We start from the raw sequence: 8,928 nt of genomic DNA, 5'->3' as shown, positions 1-8,928 counted from the left end.
TGGAAGCAATGAAGAAAGTTAAATCAGGGAAGGCCCCAGGAATTGATGGAGTGTGTGGTGAAATGCTGAAGCACGTGGGAGAGATAATAGTAGAAAGGATGTGGAAGATGTGAAGATTGGCCTGGGAGGAAGGTAGAGTCCCGGAGGATTGGATGTCAGGTATAATTATTCCCTTATACAAAGGAAAAGGGGAAAAAGAAATGTGTGGTAATCATAGGGGCATTTGTCTTTTTAGTATAATAGGAAAAGTGTATGGTATGATACTTTTTGACAGAGTTAGAGAAAGAACAGAGAAATTAGTTGGAGAAGAGCAGGTAGGCTTGAGGAAGGGAAGAGGTTGTGTAGATCAGATATTCATTCTTAGATCTTTAGTAGAAAAGTTTCTAGAGAAGAGAAAGAAGTTGTATGCGGCTTTCATGGATTTGGAGAAAGCATATGATAGGGTGGATAGACAAGGATTGTGGAAAGTTTTAAGAATGTAGATGGGAAGTTGTTGAATGCTGTGAAGAGTATGTACGATGGTGCGAAGGCTGCAGTGCGTGTGGATGGTGAACTAAGTGAATTTTTCTCTTTGAAAGTTGGGTTGAAACAGGGATGTGTCATGTCTCCATGGTTGTTCAATCTGTACATGGATGGGGTAATAAAAGAGGTACAAGGTAGGGTAGTGGATGTTGGAGTGGCCCTGGTGAGAGAGGATAGTGTTTGGAGACTCCCTGTACTGTTGTTTGCAGATGATACTGTGTTGTTGAGTGAAGACGAAGAGGAGCTGCAGGGCTTGGTGGATGAGTTTGGGAGAGTGTGTAAGAAACGGAATCTAAAGGTGAATGTAGGGAAGAGTAAAGTGATGGTCTTTGACAGAGGTGAAGTCAGTGAATGTACAGCGAGGTTGGATGGTGAGGAATTGGAAAATGTGAGTACATTTAAGTACCTGGGTAGTGTGATGAGTAAGGATGGAGGTTTGGAGGGTGAAGTGCTTGAAAGGATACAGCAGGGAAGAAAGGTTGCTGCTTCTTTGAAAGCAGTAATAAGAAACAGGGAAGTGAGCATGGAAGTGAAAAAGTTACTACATGACGATATTGTGATACCAACTCTAACGTATGGAAGTGAAGCTTGGACGTTGTTGAAGGACACAAGTCAAGAGTGAGAGCAGTGGAAATGAGTTTTTTAAGAGGAGCCTGTGGAGTCACATGGAGAGACAGGCTGACGAATGAGGATATAAAAGAGCGTTGTGGTGTGGATGTGGATGTGATAGGAAGCGTTATGAGGAACACATTGAGGTGGTTTGGCCATGTGGAGAGGATGGAGGGTGAAAGACTGACGAAGAGAGTGTATGTGAGTGAGGTGGAGGGGGGAAGAGGGAGGGGGAGGCCGAGGATGAGATGGAGGGATGGGGTGGAGAGGTATATGAGAGAGGGGTGTGTGAGTTGGGAGCAGGGCAGTGAAATGGCGGGGGACAGGGCGACTTGGAGGCGATTTGTTTGTGGCCACCTCAAACGGGATTGAGACGTCTGGCAATAGATAGATAGATAGATAGAAATACCTTCTGTGTTCAGGCCCAGAAAAGAAATCTCTGCTCCCTGCAAGGAGTCCTGCTGCCCAGCTCTACGGACAAACGCCTATTGATCCCAGTGATAACAACGCCCTCCATTGGCTTTGTCAGGTGGAAAGTAAAAAGATAAAGTTGAGAAACAGTTCATATATATATATATATATATATATATATATATATATATATATATATATATATATATATATATATATATATATATATATATATATATATATATATATATGTGTGTGTGTGTGTGTGTGTGTGTGTGTGTGTGTGTGTGTATTTATTAAAACTGTGTCCGCCTTCAAAGTCTCGTCACCTGGATGAAATGGCAACTCCTGTTAGCACTTCCAATCATCCAGATGACACAAAGTAGAACGTACAAGAACCTGAACTTTTCAGCAGATGCTTATACCAGATTTAACGACACGTCTTTTGTCTTTGATTGTACATATTGGGAATGCTACAGAAGAAATTAAAATATCAGGAAAAATATAGGTATAATAAAACCTTCTCAGGTTACATTGTAAGTAAGCTCACAGTACAAGTGCAAAAATGCTTGGCTGTGATAATAAATAGAAAATACTCTAGTGCAGCAAGAACTTAGCTGAGTACGTGATTTTTTTTTTTTATGAATTTATAAATAAGGTAAAACATAGAAGTAAGAAAACGATTTCAGGATACAACTAGAGCAAAGTGACCACAGGTTACAACACACCACCCACGTCCCAAAATTGACCCCCCCCCCTCCTCCCACCCTTACTCCTGGTGGGTTCCCACTCCCACCCATATACCTGGTGGATTTTCACCAAAATCGAACCACTTCCTCAGTTCCTCATACCCAATAACTGTGCAAAGTTCATTGGATCAAGAGTCAATCACCAAGTGAAGGCGTCCAACAGCACTCTGACAGTACCATGTGACGCAAGAAAAAACATACTGGAATGATTTGCTCTGCTTTTAGATAGCCCTCGCTTTTTAGTGCATTCATGTTGCTTCTAATTAATTTTATTCTGATAGGGAGAAACTCTGAAAACTGGCGAGAAATATTGTGAACGGCTACGAACCTTACGCATGTTATTAGGGCGTTTTAGTAGTGGATAGTTCAGTGAAGGCTGGATCTTTTGTTGGTAAAAAGGAATAAAGTTGAAAAAAAAGTACTTCATGTCGCACAGAGTCAATCGTTGTTATATATAAGCTGAATATTCATACCTTTCTCGGCAACTGAACCTACTTATTATTTAAAAAGATTGTCAGTTAACATTCCATTTCTGCATATAAATCAAAATTATCTACATCCAATTTTCAATGCCGTTTTTTTTTCTTTAATTAAAAAATGTTATTTCGTGGAAGAAATGCCTAACACATAATGAGAGTTTACTTTATCTAGGTGCTGAAGACTGGCACATTCCAGTGGTGGTAGTTATGTAACTGGACGGTGAAGCTTGTAAATATCCCTAAACACCTGATCCCAAGAAAGGGTAACGATGGACTGCAGCAGGGCCTCTTTAGATCTCTTTCCACTGCATTTACATCCATATGAACCTGAGACAGCAACAACAGTAACAATAACAAGACTAACACCAGCAACAATAAAAATGATAATAGCAATAATTATAACAACAACAATTTTATCCAACAGGGAGATGTGATTACTACATTGGCCGTGAAGGGTTCCTGCCTATGATGTTCTCCATGATTGGTTCCAAGGGTAGTCCTCTGGTAGCCTCACTCAGCCACAGGTGAAAGTCCTGAGCCGTATTCTCATCAGTTAGGGAGGCTTTCTAACATCTTTTCATTTGCTCTCTATTTTGAATATTATGTCTTGCTAATCTTTTCCTGTTATTTCGGATCTTTCGTTATTGACTTTCATAGGAAATATACCAGATATAATTACTATCCTTTATATAGACAAAAAATGGTAATAAAAAAGCTACCAGGGAACTTCCTTAAGCAACGACGAAAATTCAGTCTCTTCGGTTGATTGGACCAAAGTACGTACACTAAATAATCAGTTCTCTGTAGTATCTCAGGACTGTTCTTACAGGAAGAACAAGAGGCATACTAAGGTTCTGCTTTTTTCCTTACCTATTCATTGATATGAAAAAATAACATACGATAATCTTCTCTAGTATCTAAGATTTATTTTTTCAGGAAGAACATAAGACACAAGACTGCCAACCATCCCAAAGGAATGCAAAATCATCTTCACACAGCAACAGTGCCCTGAAGAACCTCTGTGCAAATGACAATAATTAATAATGAGGACACAAAATCAATGTAGCTCAAAATTTCCTTGTTAACATGGCTTGGGGTTTGATCCCATAAATTCCTTCATACAGTAATGCCCAAATTAACATAAATGAATATGGTGTAAGTTGTCTGCAATTAATTGCCAGAGGAACAGTTGTGCCAAGTTTCATGCAAAATGAAAAAAAGTAATGCGGCGAGGTTGAAAAAGCGTTGGGGAGAAAGGGGAAGCTAGAAAGCGTTTACAGAGCGCATACCTCTGCCAATGGTATTACCATTAAAAAAGGATCCGGATCCGGGTCCGTGGATATAGGATCAGGATCCGGTTCAATATTTAATCAATTCTTTCTTGGTCCATGGCACACCATTCCACGGAATTTCATTAACATTCATTGAGAACTTTTGGATATGTTGTGCATGATACTCCGGATCCAACCTAAAATTTAATTATTTCTTCATTGGCCCATAGCCCGCCCTTCCACCAAATTTCCTTAAAATCCGTTCACAACTTTTTAAGCAATCACGGATCCTTATCCGTGGATATACGATCCGGGACCGTATCCTCCCCCAAATTTAATCAATTCTTTCTTGGTCCATGACGCACCTTTCCACAAAATATCGTTGAAATTCATTGAGAACTGCTGCAGATATTTTGCGGGATGATTCAAAACCGGATCCGGATCCAGTTTCGGATCCAGCCCTAAATTTAATCATTTATTCCTTGAACCATGGCCCACCCTTCCACAAAATTTCCTCAAAATCCGTTCATAACTTTATGAGTAATCCTGCTAACAGACAGATAGACAGACAGACAGACAAACAAGCAAATCAATGCAGGGTAAAACACAACCTCCTTGTCGGAGGTAAAAGAAACAGAAGAAACACAGTAGCTCTTCACACGCTGATGTGGAAACCTCAAAGATGAATCAGCACTTTCTTATTCCTCCTGCCCCTCCCCCCCCCCCCGTTGCCCCACTTGCTGTCGTCGTGGAGGGGTTGATTGGGTTTTGATAAGTGGAGGAGATATGGCGAGGTTTCTACTCTGCCCTCTCCTTGGGTCCCTGCCACTGCCTCAACTAATTTTTGCAGGGCTCTTTTTCTTATTCAATATCTTTTTCCTTCCTTTTTCTCTATCATTGCCCAATAGTGGAGGCCTTCTAGTGATGTTACTAGTCTCTACCTCCTTTTGTCATCTCTGGCAAGACTGTTTCCTCCCCACGTGTTTGCCGTGCGTGGCATTCTGTGTATTTCCTGCACCCCTCTATCTGGGAGTCCGTCATGGGGCAGGGTGCAGTTCCCTGTGGTGGGCAACACACTTGTTTGGTAGGGGAGTTGGGGTAAGACGGGTGGTCTAGTGTGACTGCTGGGCAAATCGGCTGGCCTTGTATTGGTTCAGTCAACCTCAGCTAGGGTCAAGCGAACACTGTTTGGTGGGCACCGCCTTGGTCCGCGGCTGCCATTCCACACCAGTGTGCATGTATATCTCTTCCACTGTCCCTGGGTATGTTGGGTGAGTCTGATCCAACATCAGCCTCCCCTCATTGGGCTCCGCGGTGGGTGGGGGATGGGCTGGTGAAATCTACCATTTTAAATTATAAGGATAAAGTTAACTCTTCTGGCCTGATTATGGTGACAACCCAGGACTCCCCTTTGACTGTGGCCTCAACTTCCTCCCCTCCTCCCACACGTTCAGTTACATGAAACAACCCATCCTCCTTCTCTACTGTGTCTTCCACCTATCCAGTTTCTTTTCTGTCTACTTCAGTGAGTCCCTCTACTATCGTCACACTTCACCTTTACCTTCCTCCTTCACCTCCTGTCTATTCCTTCTGTGTCCTCTGTCCCTCTCTCCCGACCTCGTCCCTCTCCCTAGGTGCCTGCCCCTTCCCTCACCTCCTCTCTATTCGGTTCACATACATGGTCGAAAATTTTCAATATCCACGAGACGACTGACGACCTTTCACTCCACCTCTCCCTACTTTGACAGGTAGGCAGGGATGTCACCTTCTCAGCCTGCATGAATGGCTGCTCAAGCCGAGAAGGTAGCATCCCTAGTCAACAGTTCAGGACAACCCATCTCCATGTCCCCAGATATCCAGCTAAATTCTGCCTCTGGCACCGTCCCTTTACCATCATCAATGTCCTTCGACCAGAGGATTTTTACAGAATGCTCTAATGACATTTGAGCTAATTCTTTTTGAATATCATCACCCAATACGCTCAGCACATTGTTAACCGATTCCCCCTCTTGGACGCCAACAAGCACCAGCCAATATCATAAAAATAGTCTTCAACTCTTGTGATCTGCCTCCTGCGGTCATTACTGGGGGTACTGTTCTTAAAGTGCGTCAGTTTATTCCATTTCCTCGCCAATGCACATCATGTTGGTATTTTGGCAACCCTGCCAAATACTGATGATCATCTAGAGTCTGTGCCAACTGTGCACTGACTAGTCATGCTTCCTCAGACTGCACTTCCACCATCCGTTTCTGTCCCAACTGTCAGGGCAGCAATTTTGCCACCTACCGGCAATGTCCCGTCTACCTCTTTGGGGCAGAGTGTCTAGTATCCACTGGAAAACTGGCCTCTCCCTTTGTGGGGCACATTGCAGAGTTTGTGGCCTCGGTCATCATCCTACCATTACCTATACACGTGTAGCCCGTCCTCCTCCTGTAGTGACATCTAGTACCAGTACTATTTCTTCCTCCCCCTCTGCACCTGTCTCTGTATCTGTTGTCCCCCTTTCCTCTCCGCCCATTTCTCATCTTCTCACCTCTCACTCTGTCCTTACCCCTGTGACTGTTGTCTCCCCATCCCTTCCTCCCAATACTCCCATTTCCACCTCTCCCTCCTCTCTACCTAAATCCCCCTTTACTTCAATCCCCTCCTTATGGACTTCTCTTGTTCCTGTCTCAAATTCTTTCTCTGTTTTAGATTCCTCTACCTCTACTTCCTCTCCATCCCCTTCCTTACCTGTTCCCTCTCCTCGTCCTTCCTCCCTTTCCCAATCTCGTCCCTCCTCTCACTCCTCCAGTTCTGTTTCTCATACCCGCCGTTTGGCACCTCTTGCCCAACGTATTATCTGACCCCCATCCTCCTCTAGCGGTAAGTGCAGACTGTCCATTGCATTGGACTCTAAGGCCTGTACTACCCATCCTTCTACTTCTGCAGCTCGTAAAGTCCGTGCGACAAATACCAGCCCCTCCAGACCTATACATTCTGCCTCATTGAAATCCACATCTCAGCAGTCTCCTCAGTCACGTCTCCGGACCACTCCATTGCCAGCTACTTGTGACACGAAACCCTTTGACGATGACGACAGTGAAACCATCCCCAAGATTGTGGATTATAATTTAACTTCCACGCCAGATTCAGTAGACAATGCTGTACTCTCTCCTTCCACCCTCTCTATTGAATTTCATCCTGTGCTGCCTGACCTCCCGCCCACTCCTCTCCCTCCTTCATTTCTCCCTCCTTCACGTTCTGTCCCCTCCTCCTCTTTGCCCCTCTCCTTTTCCACTTCTGTCAGAACTCCTTTCCCTCTACTTCTCCCCATGCCACCAGGCTATAGTGACCATCCCACTCGTCCACCAATTTCACCTTCTGCCCCTGTTCGTACTATCATAACGACTAGGTAATATAAGTTACTATTCTGTATTATATTTTACTTCCTGAGTATTATATTTTATCTTTAGTATTTGTTTCCTTTTGTCTTTCCCAGATTCTACTATTCTGTTGAGTTTTTACTTTTATTTGATGTTCTAAAGTTTTAGTATGTCTATTTTACAATGGAACATTCGAAGTTTTACGGCCCATCACAATGATTTCCGCTATCTTCTTTCGGTTCACTGTCTCTCCTTGGTCTGTTTACAAGAACCTCGTTTGTCTTCTCCTCCAGTATCTATACCTGGCTATTGTTTCTTCTCCTTCTCTGCTTCTCTTTCTGTTTCAGCTATCTTAGTCCACCATACATTTCCTCATGAACATCTGTCCCTTAACACCACTGTTCCATGTCATTTTGTTCGTGTTTTTCTCGGTCGTTAGGTTACTGGAATTTCCATTTATTTCTTTCCCCCACAACCTATTGATTTTCATGCCTTATCTCTCTTATCTCTTTTATTGTCCTAGTTGCGCACCCCAGTTTTACTGTTAGGTGAATTTAATTGCCTCCATGCTTTACGGGGCGATACTGTTACTAATTCTCGTGGCCGCCACCTTGAGACATTTGTTTTTACTAATGATTTGTCTTTATTGAATACAGGAGCATCAACACATTTTGATGCCAGAACTCAGACATTCTAATGTCTCGATCTCTCTCTTTCTGTTCCCCCTTTCTTTCTTTAGTTTTTCATTGGTCTGTTCTTTCCGATGCTGTGTAGGCTATAGCAATCAGTTTCCTATTAAACTTACTCTTACTTCCTATTTTCCTGTGCTCGGACCTCCCCGGTGGTGTTTTCTAAAAGCTGACTGGACGTTTTTTACTTCTCTGTCGGTTCCCTCCATACCCCCTGCCTCTTTTCCTACTGTTTTAAATATGTTTTAGTTCTGCGTGCAGTTTTGACTGCGATTTCTAGGTCGTCTCATCCTTTTTCTTCTAAATGTGTCCCTTGGTGTGACTCGGATTGCACTGTGGCACTCCGTGTCAAACGGGCATGTTGGAAAAGGTACCTGCGCAAACGCAACTCCCCGGATGAACAGAGTGCATTTCTTTTGTTTAAAAAGTCCTACGCTTCTCTTCACAGGATTGTTAAACAGGCTACACGCCGTAGCTGGAGGTTAGACGTTTCACTATTACTACCAATACACCCATTGGTTCCATCTGGAAACGTATTTGCAAAATAGCCGGTAAGCATAATTATTCCCGTGCCTTCCCCTGTCCTTCATTTAGTCAGTAGCAGATGCGCATCTTGTCACTAACAGTTTGGGTCTTCATTTTAGAAATGTCAGTAGTAGTTCTCATCTCTCCCCTGAATTCCATGCCCTTAAAGCTGTTTCTGAATGTACGCCTGTTGTCTTCCAGCTGTCGTCTAGTCAGTCATATAATGCACTTTTCACACTCCATGAATTGTCCTCCCCCCTTCATCTCTGTAAGAACACTTGAGAAGGTCCCAGTGGCATATATTGAA

Source organism: Coenobita brevimanus, chromosome 86 (assembly GCF_032717465.1).
Source record: "Coenobita brevimanus isolate Jiangsu-jjx chromosome 86, ASM3271746v2, whole genome shotgun sequence".
In the NCBI taxonomy this organism is placed as follows: domain Eukaryota; kingdom Metazoa; phylum Arthropoda; class Malacostraca; order Decapoda; family Coenobitidae; genus Coenobita; species Coenobita brevimanus.
This window is presented reverse-complemented; position numbering follows the sequence as displayed.